This window comes from Pan troglodytes, chromosome 4 (genome assembly GCF_028858775.2).
Source record: "Pan troglodytes isolate AG18354 chromosome 4, NHGRI_mPanTro3-v2.0_pri, whole genome shotgun sequence".
NCBI classification, from domain to species: Eukaryota; Metazoa; Chordata; class Mammalia; order Primates; family Hominidae; genus Pan; species Pan troglodytes.
In genome coordinates, this window is record NC_072402.2 from 89,479,111 (window position 1) to 89,492,531 (window position 13,421).

The window sequence follows — 13,421 nt, forward strand, 5'->3', positions numbered from 1 at the left end:
AAGTATGTGCTATTTTCAGGAGAGTAGAAAAAGATATACCATGCAAATGCACACCAAAAACAAGCAGAAGTAGCTACTCTTACATCGGACAAAACAAACTTTAAAGCAACAGTAATTACAAAAGACAAATAGGGACATTATGTAATGATACAAGGACTAGGACTTGTCCAACAGGAAAATATCAGAATTCTAAATATATATGCACCTAACACAAGAGCTCCTAAATTTATAAAATAATTACTATTGGACCTAAGGAATGAGATAGATGGGGGACTTTAATCCTCCATTGACAGCACTAGACAGGTCATCAAGACAGAAAGTTAACTAAGAAACCATGGACTTAAATTATACCTTAAAACAAATTGACTTAACAGATATTCACAAAACATTCTGCACAATAACTGCAGAAAATACACTCTATTCATCAGTACATGGAACATTCTCCAAGATAGACCATATGATAGGCCACAAAACAAGTTTCAGTAAGTTTAAGAAATTGAAATTATATCAAGTACTCTCTCAGACCACAGTGGAATGAAACTGGAAATCAACTCTAAAAAGAACCCTCAAAACCATGAAAATACATGGAAATAAAATACCCTGGTCCTGAAGGATTGTTGGGTCAACATTGAAATCAAGATGGAAATCAAAAAATTATTTGAACTGAATGATAATAGTGACACCACCTATCAAAACCTCTGTGATACAGGAAAAGTGCAAGAGGAAAGTTCATTACATTAAATGCTTACATCAAAAAGTCTGAAAGAGGACAAATAGAAAATCAAAGGTTATGCCTCAAGGAACTGGAGTAAAATAGAACAATGGAAACCCAAACCCAGCAGAAGAAAAGAAATAACAAAGATCAGAGCAGACTAAATGAAATTGAAACAAACAGGCCAAAAATTCAAAGATAAGTGAAACAAACAGCTGATTTTTTGAAAAGATATATAAAATTAATACACCATTAGTGAGATTAACCAAGAAAAGTAGAGAGATGATTCAAATAAGATCAATTGAAAACAAAATGGGATACTACAACCAATACCACAGAAATATAAAAGATTATTCAAGGCTACTATGAACATCTTACATAGGTAAACTAGAAAACCTAGAGGAGTTGGATAAATTCCTGGAAATATATAACCCTCTTAGATTAAACCAGGAAGATATAGAATCTCTGAACAGAACAAAAACAGGCAGCGAGATTGAAATAGTAATTTTTAAAAATGACAACAAAAAGAGTCCAGGACAGGATGGATTTACACCTAAATTTGATTGGACATTCAAAGAAGAATTGGTACCAATCCTATTGATACTATTCCAAAAGATAGACAGAAAGGTAATCCTCCCTAAATCATTCTAAAAAGCCAGTACAACCCTAATACCAAACCCAGGGAAGGACATAACAAAAAAAGAAAACTATAGACCAATATTCCTAATGAACATAGATGCAAAAATCCTCAACAAAATGCTGGTGAACTGAATCCAATAGCATATCAAAAAGATAATCCACCATGATCAAGTGGGTTGCATACCAGAGATGCAGGGATGGTTTTACCTATGTAAGTCAATAAATGTGATACATCACTAAAACACAATAAAAAACAAAAATCACAGGATCATCTCAATAGACAGAAAAAGCGATTGACAAAGTACAGCATCCATTTATGATTAAAACCCTCAGCAAAATCAGCATACAAGCGATGTATCTCAATGTAATAAAAGCCATCTATGACAAACTCACAGCCAACATAATACTGAATGGGGAAAAATTGAAAGTGTTCCCTCTGAGAACTGGAACAAGACAGGGATGCCTACGTTTACCATTTCTATTCAACATAGTAATGGACAATCAAACAAGAGAAAGAAATAAAGGGCATCCAAATCAGTAACAAGGAAATCAAACTTATCAAATTGTTGCTGTTTGCTGATGATGTTTGTATACATAGAAAACCCTAAAGACTCATTCAAAAAGTTCCTAGAACTGGCAAATGAATTCAGCAAAGTTTCAGGATATGAAATTAATGTACACAAATCTGTAATCTGTAGCTCTGCTATATACCAACAGTGACCTAGCTGAGAAAGAAATGAAGAACTCAACCCCTTTCACAATAGCTGCAAAAACAAAACAAAACAAAACAAAACAAAAAACAGAAATATACCTAACCAGGCTGGGTGCGATGGCTCTCGTCTGTAATCCCAGCACTTTGGGAGGCTGAGGTGGGCAGATCACCTAAGGTTGGGAGTTCGAGACCAGCCTGACCAACATGGAGAAACCCCGTCTCTACCAAAAATACAAAATTAGCTGGGCATAGTGGTGCATGCCTGTAATCCCAGCTACTCATGAGGCTTAGCCAGGAGAATCACTTGAACCCAGGAGATGGAGGTTGCAGTGAGCTGAGATCGCACCATTGCATTCCAGCCTGGGCAACAAGAGCAAAACTTAATCTCAAAAATAAAAGGGAAATAACCTAACCAAGGAGGTAAAAGACCTCTACAACGAAAACTACAAAACACTGCTCAAAGAAATCATAGATGACACAAACATACAGAAACACTTGCCATGTTCATGGATGAGTCGAATCAATATCGTAAAAATGACCATACTGCCAAAAGCTATCTACAAATTCAATTCAATTCCCATCAAAATACCACCATCATTCTTCATAAAACTAGAAAAAAAATCTTAAAATGTGTAAGGAACCAAAAAAGGGCCCACATAGCCAAAACAAGACTAAGAAAAAGAGCAAATCTGGTGGCATCACATTACCTGACTTCAAACTGTATTATAGGGCCATAGTCACCAAAACAGCATGGTACTGGTATAAAAATAGGCACATAGACCAATAGAATGGAATAGAGAACGCAAAAACAAAGCCAATCACTTAAAGCCAACTGATCTTCAACAAAACAAGCAAAAACATAAAGTGGGGAAAGGACACCCTATTCAATGAATGGTGCTTGGATAATTGGCAAGCCACATGTAGAAGAATGAAACTGGATCCTCATTTATCACCTTATACAAAAGTCAACCCAAGATGAATCAAAGACTTAAATCTAAGATCTGAAATCATAAAGATTCTAGAAGCTAACATTGGGAAAAACAAAACAAAAAACCCTTCTAGAAATTGGCATAGGTATACTTCATGACCAAGAACCCAAAAGCAAATGCAACAAAAGCAAAGATAAAGATGGAACTTAATTAAACTAAAAAACTTCTGCACAGCAAATAAAAATAATCAGCAGAGTTAACAGACAACCCATAGAGTGGGAGAAAAATATTTACAACCTATACATCCAACAAAGGACTAATATCAAGAATCTACAAAGAAGTCAAATAAATCAGCAAGAAAAAAATAAACAATCCCATCAAAAAGTAGGCTAAGGACATGAATAGACAATTCGCAAAAGAAGATATATAAATTGCCAATAAACATATGGAAAAATGTTCAACATCACTAGTTATCAGGGATATGCAAATCAAAACCACAATGCTGTATTACCCCACTCCTGTAAGAATGGCCATAATAAAAAATCGGGAAAATAATAAATGTTGGTGTGGATGCAGTGAAATGGGAACACTTTTAAACTGTTGGTGGAAATGTAAACTAGTACAATCACTATGGAAAACAGTGTGGAGATTCCTTAAAGTACTAAAAGTAGATCTACCATTTGATCCAGCAATCCCACTACCAGGTATCTACCCAGAGGTAAAGGAGTCATTATACAAAGAAGATACTTGCATATGCATGTTTATAGCAGCACAATTTGCAATTGCAAAAATATGGAACCAGCCCAAATTCCCATCAATCAATGGATGAATAAAGAAAATGTGGTATATATATACCATGGAATACTACTCATCCATAAAAAAAGGAACAAAATAATGGCATTCCCAGCAACCTGGATGGAATTGGGGACTGTTATTCTAAGCGAGGTAATGCAGGAATGGGAAACCAAACTTATGTTCTCACTCATATGTGGGGGCTAAACTATGAAGACGCAAAGGCATAAGAATGATAGATTGGACATGAGGGATTTGGAGGAAAGGGTGGTGGGTGGCAAGGAATAAAGGATTACACATTGGGTACAGGGTGATGGGTGCACCAAAACCTCAGAAATCACCACTAAAGAACTTATTCATGTAACCAAACACCTTCCTGTTCCCCCAAAATCAATTGAACTATAAATACATAAATACATAAAATAAAACCAAACTATAAAATTGGATCCTATTTTTAGTTTTTACCAGTCAAGTTCTGTCCCATTGCTACAAGTTGAACTCACTTCCCTTTAGCTTTACCTTGTTAAATAACAAATTTAAAATATATGAAATTATAGCATAAAGATATTAACAGACAAGTGATTTCTACATTTTGGTGAGGTGTGCATTGTATAGTACTATAGAAGAGATAGTTTTTTCCAATGTGAATTAAGCTCATAATACACTGCAAGGACTTCTGTGATTTTAATCTAAACTACATTTAAAATTATGGAATATGCAATAGATATACAAGGAATACCTCTTGAAATAATGTAACTTTGAACTGAAAGCATGTTAGATCCATATTTGAACAAGTTAAATTTACAGTCATTTATTTTCAGATTATCCCTTAACACAAAACATCTCTTCTAGAAATAAATTGCTTCATCACAAAAGTAAATGCTAATATGAAACTGGCACAAAATAAGGGCTTAGTAATTGTTTGACATAATTAATTTGCGTTTGTTAGCTAAACGCAGGCTCTTCCATTAGAAACTACTCTCGTGTTAATCTCATGTCTTACTCTCAATTTGTTAATTTTAATTTAGTTCCTATTTCATAGCTTTGCCTGTAATAAGTGCTTGATAAGTACCAATTAAAGGAATTTGAGGAAAATTTAAGTGAAAATAATAAGATTGTGCCTATGGTATGTCATATCAGTTGGAATGATTTGAATTCAAGTAACAGAAAATGTATTTTCCTGAGAAGAAAATAAAATATTGGAATGCCATAGAGTAGAAAATAAAGATAAATTTTATTATATCAGATTTCAGGAAGGACATTCTGCATGGGTAAGGACTTAATGTCTACATTTTTAGGTACAGAGGTCAGAGTGACTCATCTTCAACTGTCTCCCGCAGATATTCAGTTCAACTCAGGATTTCTAGGATAGACAGAGACACAGGTTGAATCAAGGTGAGTCGTGTGATTTAATTGTAAATAATATATGGCTGTTTTATATATATATATATAGTAATAAAACTTAGCAATAGATTATTTTGGAGATATTATATCTGAATATACATAACTATGTACCCAACTCTTTATTGAGGCAGAGAGCTGTTTTAAGACAGTCAATCAGGATAAAGTTGAATGGCATAAGACTAACCTCTCTAAAGACCTGTAGGGACTATTACCAAAAGATGAGGAAATAGTTGTTTGATTGGCAAGCAGAGAAATGCAATAAGGTATAGTGTCCAAGGCACAAGCACTGGCGCTACCTTTACAAATTGCAAATTCAGACTTAAGCAAGTGCTAGGTTCGTGATCTTTGTCAAGGTTTAAACTACCCCATGCTTGTTTCTCATGATCATTAAAATGTCAACAATAATAATAATAACAACAGCAACATCTGTTTTATAAGAGTGCTGGGTAGATTTAATGAATCTACAGACATAAAATTGTTTAGAAGAGTGTTTGGCACATAATGACTCGAATAATTATAATTGTTTATATTCCATATGGTTGATTAGTTCTCTGAGTTTGCATGCATTTTTCTGCTTTTCTTTTCCATAATATGAGTTAAAGTTATTATGCCTTCAAGTAACACCCGGGAATACCCAGCATTTTAAAATGTTGGCTCTGTAATCGGATTTGGTTACAATCTTGTGTTTTCCACTTAATTGCTGTGGAATATTGGCCAGGTGACAAACCATCTGAGATAAATTTTATTAGTAACTGAAACTAATATTTACTTTTTTTGAAGAGGTTTATGAATAAACTAAACAAGATAATACATCAAAAATTCTTAGTATACATTCCAACATTTCTTAAGTGATATAACATTTTATTATTCTGCAATATTTATGAATACAGAGTATCAAATGTCTTCACAAAATATACGTGCAATAAGTTAGATGTCTGATCATTATGGGGGAAACTATAAATAGCCATGAAAGTACTTTCATCCTTCAAAACCAGGCTAGATTTGATGCATTTCTTTGTGGCCCTTACTTTATGTTCTTCTATACATATTCAGGTATACTGTCTGTATGCCAGGGTTTCATTGTACCCTTATAATTAAATTTAATTGACATTTTGATGCTATTGGTATGTGGTGCCTTTAATAGATTATGATGGCAGAGGACTTATACATAAATACATTCATGAAGTTATTACAGGAGCGGTCTAGTTATCATGAGGGTGTGCTCTTGATTTAAAAAGAAAAAGAGTTTGGCTAAATTTCTCTCTCAGTTGCACGCTTTTCCTTGACCTACTGCCTTCCACCATGGAATAATGCAACACAAATGTCTTCACCAGATGCTGGCACCTTGATATTTTGCTTCCCAGTCTCTAGAGCTGTGAGTCAAATAAACTTTTACTGTTTATAAATTACCCAGCCTGTGGTATTCTGTTTTAGCAGAAGAAAATGGAAAAATGTATTTTACAACTTCATTCTTTTTAAAACAAAACTTTTTTATGTGATAACCTATTACTGAGTTTTATTCAAATGTAATAATATATGTAAATGAAATAAATGTTTTTAAGCTATGTACTGCCTGGTGGATATTAAGGGCTTGTTAAATTTCTATAGCAAATTAAATATTTAATTTAAGATTTAATTCAATTATTTTTATAATTCAAACTAATTATTTAATATTTAAATATAAGCTATTTACAATGACATCACATGAAGTTTTTTTAAATATATGTCACATAGAAATTTGTCTTGTAATTAATAAATAGATGAATATCCTTCTGTCTTTAGTATTCTTAGAAACATTGACATTAGAGTCTATCTGTTCTAGAGGTAATATAGTGTAACCAGAATTCTGAAATTGAAATTTGCTATATATGAAACCAATGATATACTACATAATTTCTTCAGGGCTCATTTTCCTCATCTATAAAAGGCTAACAATAATAAAATTATACTATAGAATTACAGGAAGAATTAAATGAGATAATTCTTAATGCCTGATGTATAGGAAAGGCATAACAATTATTGTGGTTAAGTTAGTTATTTAATTGAATATTTAATTTATAATTGTTAATTAAATCATATTTAAATATATTTAAATTAATATTTATCCCTAGTATTGGTTAACTCACTAGTACTATGAGTTGCTCTAATCAGTAAATGAAGTTTTTCAACAATTTTTAAATGGGAGCTAGAATCTAACAGATGCATCTTCACATCCATCACTTATTTCATATCCCACACATTCACACAATATAGTTTTGGACAGAAGCAGGATTCTGTAGCCAGACCCATCAGGCAGTGAAATTTGATTCCCTAATAAATATACACAGAGTTCACATATGAATTCTTGTTTTCCTAATTTTTTCGATTGGACAATACTATCATATGCTTGTCACCACCAACCACTGATAGCTATTTACAATTGGTGGGATTTTTAATAGATGCATAGCTATACTGCAACAGTTAGACACATATTTCTGGTAAAACAGGTAGAAATAAATTAACTATTAAATATTCAGACTAATTGCATATATGGTGTTCAAGGCTCAAAAGGAAAAAGAAGCCACCAGCTTTAAGTAAAAGACTGGCAGTTGAACTCACAATGTAGGTTCTGTATGCCAGTAACTCATTGCATCAGGTGAACCATTTGATATCTGACAACTTTAAGGTGGTGTTAAACTGCAGGAAATTGAAACATTAAACTTCCTGGTAGTTACGAGTCATGATGGTCCTAACAAATCACCAGAGGATATTTCAAATGACATATTATAGCTCATAATCCATCTACCTGAAAGTAGAAGGAGCTGAGGCTTTTGTGGCTGCTTCTTGTGTTTTCATGGTCTCAATGTTTTTCATCATTTTGCACTTGTATGTAGAAATATATGTAGCCATGAAGTGCTAACTGCATGTAGGGAGAGATTTGAGAAATTAATTAACTGGAAGCCAGACTAAATTTGTAATACAGGTGATCTTAGATAAAAAATTATACTTCATATTTGTGTTTCTACCCTTTTGGAGGATTTAATATAAACTTGGCATTGTCTGTGCTAACATTCACACAGAAACAAACTGCACTTTCTGAAAATAGGTGCACAGATCCATAAATAAATGAGAAAATAAATTTCCTACATTAAGAGGTCATTTTAAAAAAGAAAGTAATGTTCTATGCTTTATCTTTCTCTCCCACAGAGACCTGCCTCCATTTGAATACTTTAACATTGATAATATTATTATTATACAATTAAAGCTTTATTACCAGTGAAATTGAGATGTTTTAATGATAGAAATTATGTCATTTCATTTTATGTTAATTACAAAGAGGAAAATTACCTACTATATCTCATAATCTAATATTACCAAATTTCAGTAAGCAAGATTAGATTCCTATGTAAATCATACCTGAAAATTAAGGACATTTTTCAGTTCATATGATAACACTACATTCTTTTCAAACTGTTTTTAAGAGTTTTCACTCCATTCTATTGCTTTTTTTCCCCTATAAGACTTTGATGATTAACAATTAAGCTTTATTTATTTACTCATTTCTAAACAGCCCAGATTTAATCACTATGATCAGCAGAATCATAGCCAAATACATTTTATTTAAGAGGCCTAAGGTTTTAGAGTACTGATAATGGTGGGTAATTGGCACTCTTTCTATTTAGGGCGACTTAATCTGCTATTTAGAAAAAAGAGAGATGGAAAAAGGCTACTTTCAGAAAATGCTTTGAAAAGTGAAAGGAAATGGCAGTAAATGAAAACAGAAAGCATAATGTTTCTATGATTGGAAGTGAATAAAAGATTTCCAATCTCACAATGTGTTCAAGGTAGTGAGAAAATATGTATTTAATTTTAAGACTATTATTTTCAATATATTCATTTCTTTCCATAGAGATTTTAGACTATTTTTTATTATTCACACCTTTAAAACAAAAAAATATATATTTTTGTAAGGCAGAATGAAAAATATTGCCTCACAGTATTCTATATGTCTTTGAATATTAATATGAAATCTCAATCTTTTAAATAAATAAGAAATAGAACAAGTAGTAATTTTATAAAAGAAAATACCATAATATTCTTAAGTAAACAGAACAAAGCATCATCACTAAAATAAATAAAAACATATAAAGCAGATTGCCCTTATATATATTTGTCAGCACATTTAATGAAATGTTTATTTAATACAAATAAAAGAGTTTATATCAATAAATATGAAATCTTTCAATTTCACAGATAATTACATTTTGAAATATCTTAAAGTCAGCCAAAGCAATTTCTGCAAAATTGTACTGTGTAATTTAATTCACTAAGAAATAGTCTTGCAATCAGTGCAAATACTAGCTCGATGCCTCTTGAGTATAAATATTAACATTAGAATAGAGTGGTTAGTTTCAGGGGTCACACTGGAATAGTGCGCAATCCAGTCCATGAGTGTAAAAGTTTCATTATTATACAAGATTCATTTCATTATCTGAAGAACATAGCCCTGGCGCAATCAACCTTTGAGGGGCCATGTTTAAAAACAGAGTTTAATCAGCTCTGATGCATTTTGGAAGAATCTGCAGAACTGGCTAAGAGGAAAAATTATTGTTGAGATAGCTTTAGAGAAAGACTTACTTGCAAAGAAAGGTTGAAAAGGGAGCAAGATGGTCCCAACCAAATTAAAAAAAAAAAACAACTTTTATTTAAAATGATAATCACAAGATTGCCAGAATTAACCAGGTTTACAAGGAAGCTGATCACGAAGAAAAAAAAAATGTACATGATTATCATATCTCATGGTTGTTATAGACCTTTAGACATCAACATTGCAAGTCAGAGTACAGTTGGTTTGTGAAATCGAACAAAGATGGAAGTCTCCAAGTTGCATTGATTAAGAAACTATAATTAAACAGTGTGGCCATGTATTTTGTTTGCTTTAGAAGGCAAATTTGGGTTTCCTGACTCTGGGATCTTATGTGTACTCTTATCATCCATAAAGGCAGCAGAAGAAGTTGACTGTTTTACTTCTACTTAGTCCTTCTTTGACTTAATCTTCTCTCAAAATAATTCAGATTAGAAGACCTTTAGCTTTTTCTCAGGCCACCATGTTTTTTCAGTTTCATCCTCTTCACTGCTTCTTACCTCTCTAGCCGCTTATCTTCTTTCCTGTTCTTCTATCTCTACTTGACCCCTGAATGTTTTATTTTTCTACTTGTTTTGTTTTTAATTTTTGTTTTGAGTTTTAAAAATTGTTGTTGGCTTTTGGCTCCAATTCTAAATTCTTTGCTTATCCTTCTCCAATATCTTTTTGTATATTATCTCATCTAGATATTATCTCATCTAGATATTATCTCCAATATCTTTTGGTATATTTTTGTATAATATCTTTAATATTGTTGATAAGTTCAAACATGCATCTCTAACCCCAATCATTTTTTTTCTTTATACCCTACGTATATATTTAACTTTATATTTAAAATCTCCTGTTAGATGTCTGACAAAAAGTCTGAAATCGTTGAGGTAGGCCTATAATGGGTATGACTATAACTGTTTGGTAATTAAATTGTTGATTGCCACACTCGTTCCTTTCTTAGTCTTCCCTTATCAGCCATATTTTTTCAGGCCATGAATTTATTCAACCATGATTTTGTCACTGATTTCCATTCATTCTGTCTCCTCAAACATATCTCAGTAAACATATATTCGAGAACATGCTGAGAACGTAAATATTTCTCTCAACCCAGACTGCCAAAGTCAATAACAGCAATTGCTGTTGGCTACACAACAGTCATATTTTCTGAATTATTCTCTATGATTCTGAAATTAAATCTATTCTCCATGCAGCATTCTGAGACATATTTTAAGTATTTTACCACATATATAATTAGTCTTCTAAAAACTTCACAGGTCTTCCCATACAATTTAAACTCCTTAATGAGATCTACAAATGTTTTTCTGCCTCTGCCTTGAACCGCCAGTCATAACCACCTCCAGTCCATTTCCATTTTTATCACGCTTGACCATATGAAATATCTTTACCTTCGTGTCCCCACTCTCATGACATTCTTTTCATGCCAAAAAATTATGAATCTTCAAAACATAGCTGAAGTGACTAAAAAAAAAAAAAAATCTTTCTTGCTAATGCACCAACACCCTTAACCTCAGTAGTCTCTATCAACATACCAGGATTTGCTTTCTTTACACTAATCTGAATTTTCATCTCTTTTGGCTTTTGAACTATAAGCTCCACTTTTTTTTTTTTTCTGAGAGGGTCCATTAAAGACTATGTTGAAGCAAATTGTTCAACTTTTGCGTCCCATGCTTGATATAGTTGCTGTCCATTATATGTCAACCCTATTTACATTAAATATGTAAATTAGGAAAGTGAAGCATAATGAGTTCCCCACAGTATTATAGAGAACTTTCCATTTGGAAATTGAACAAAGCTTTCTTAAGAGAACATTGCATTTGAAAAATGATGAGACTGACTATAAAATATCTAATGAATAAACCTAAAATGCAATTGAAACCATATAAGGTATATGATTATCCCCAATTAAATTAGCAAAGAGTGCTCTCAAAATGTATTTAAAAATTCTTAAAGCCTCATATGCATATTGGACAATATAAATATTATAAAGGGTATGATTCAAAATCTAAACATTCCTTTGTGACCAGTACCCACGTCAAGAAATGAAACACCACAGAGTACTTCTGTGATATTCCAGAAGACTTCTGATGCTGTCATCCAATCACTACCAAGTTCTGAATTTCTAAGAATATATTTTGTTTCTTTGCTCATATGAAACTAAAACTTGTGTTATTTGTCTATTTGTAATACATATTTGTGACATCAAAAATTGAAAGAATAAAGGTTAAAAAAGAAGAAAAAATGTCACTGCCCAGAGACAAATTTTGGTGTAGATGCTTCTTTTCTAATCATACACATACAATTTTTAAAACAAAACAGTGATTGCATGACGTATATTTAGTTTTATAGTATATGTGAATATATTTCTTGCCATTAAATATTCTTTCCTATATGATTTTGAATGGTCTCGTAATCTTTCATTGAGTGTTTGTGCTAAAATGTATTTAACCTACCTCCAATTGCTGACAGTTTAGACTGTTATAATTTTTTTCTCTGCTATTTGTTATGAACATTTTGATAGTTAAATATCGGTACACTTGCTTGATTTTTAAAAAAATTTTATTATGGTAAAATACATACAACATGACATTTTCCATTTTAATTATTTTAAGTGTAAAATTTAACAGCATTAATTACATTCATTGTGTTGTGCATATTTACTTTCAAAATTTCATTATTCCAAATAGAAACTCTGTATCTATTAAGCTATAACTCTGCCTTCTCCTAAATTGTGATAACCTTTAATCTACTGTCTGACTCTACAAATTTGCATATTATAGATATTGCGTATAGTTGGACTTGTACAGTATTTATTTTTTGGTGTCTGGATTATTTCACTTTGCATGATGCTTTCAAGATTTTTCATGTTGTAGTATGTATCAGAAATTTATTTGCTTTTGTGGCTGAATAATATTTCATTGTATGTATTATAGATTTTATTTTTTACATAGATGAAATCATGCTAATTTTCTCTTTTGTGTCTAGTTTACTGTGGTTAATTTGATGTATGGATATTTATACATATTGTACATGCAGTAATAAATTATTTATTTTGATTATCATATAGTATTCCATTGTGAAAAATATATATGTCTATTTTACTGTTAGGCATTTGGGCATTTTGCAATTTTTTAGCTACTATGAATAATACTGCTATGAAGATTCTAGTATATGTCCTATGGTAAACTTACGTTTTTCTGTTGGTTATATACTTTGATGCAGAATTTCTGATTCATATATCCTGTTTTGGTAGATGAAGCCAAAGAGCTTCCCAATGTAATTATATCAATATATGTTATCACCACCGTGAGAATTCTACATCCTCACCAAACTTGGCATTTTCTTTCTTTGCCATTTTTACCATTATGATGAGTATGTAGTAGTATATCATTGTGTTTTGAATTTGCCTTCTCCTTATAACTCCATTAATTTTTTTGACTTTTGCCCATATCCATATTTGATTTTCTGTCTTCTTTTCCATTCATCTGTTGAAATTGTTTATATATTCTGGATATACATGGTTGTAGTTAAGTATTGTGTAGTTGTCTCTTATGATGTTCCTTGCCTTTTACTTTTTAGTATGTCTTTTGATAAATAAGA

General features: G+C 31.9%; 1 long non-coding RNA gene across 1 annotated transcript; it reads right to left on the reverse strand.

The window, feature by feature from the left end:
* Positions 1-4,999: 4,999 nt before the first annotated feature.
* Positions 5,000-10,627, reverse strand: LOC112209198 (uncharacterized). The gene is made up of 2 exons (XR_002943842.3): positions 7,974-10,627; positions 5,000-5,147 (listed from the first exon to the last, which is right to left on the reverse strand). It is a non-coding gene; the product is annotated as an uncharacterized LOC112209198 (long non-coding RNA).
* Positions 10,628-13,421: the final 2,794 nt, after the last annotated feature.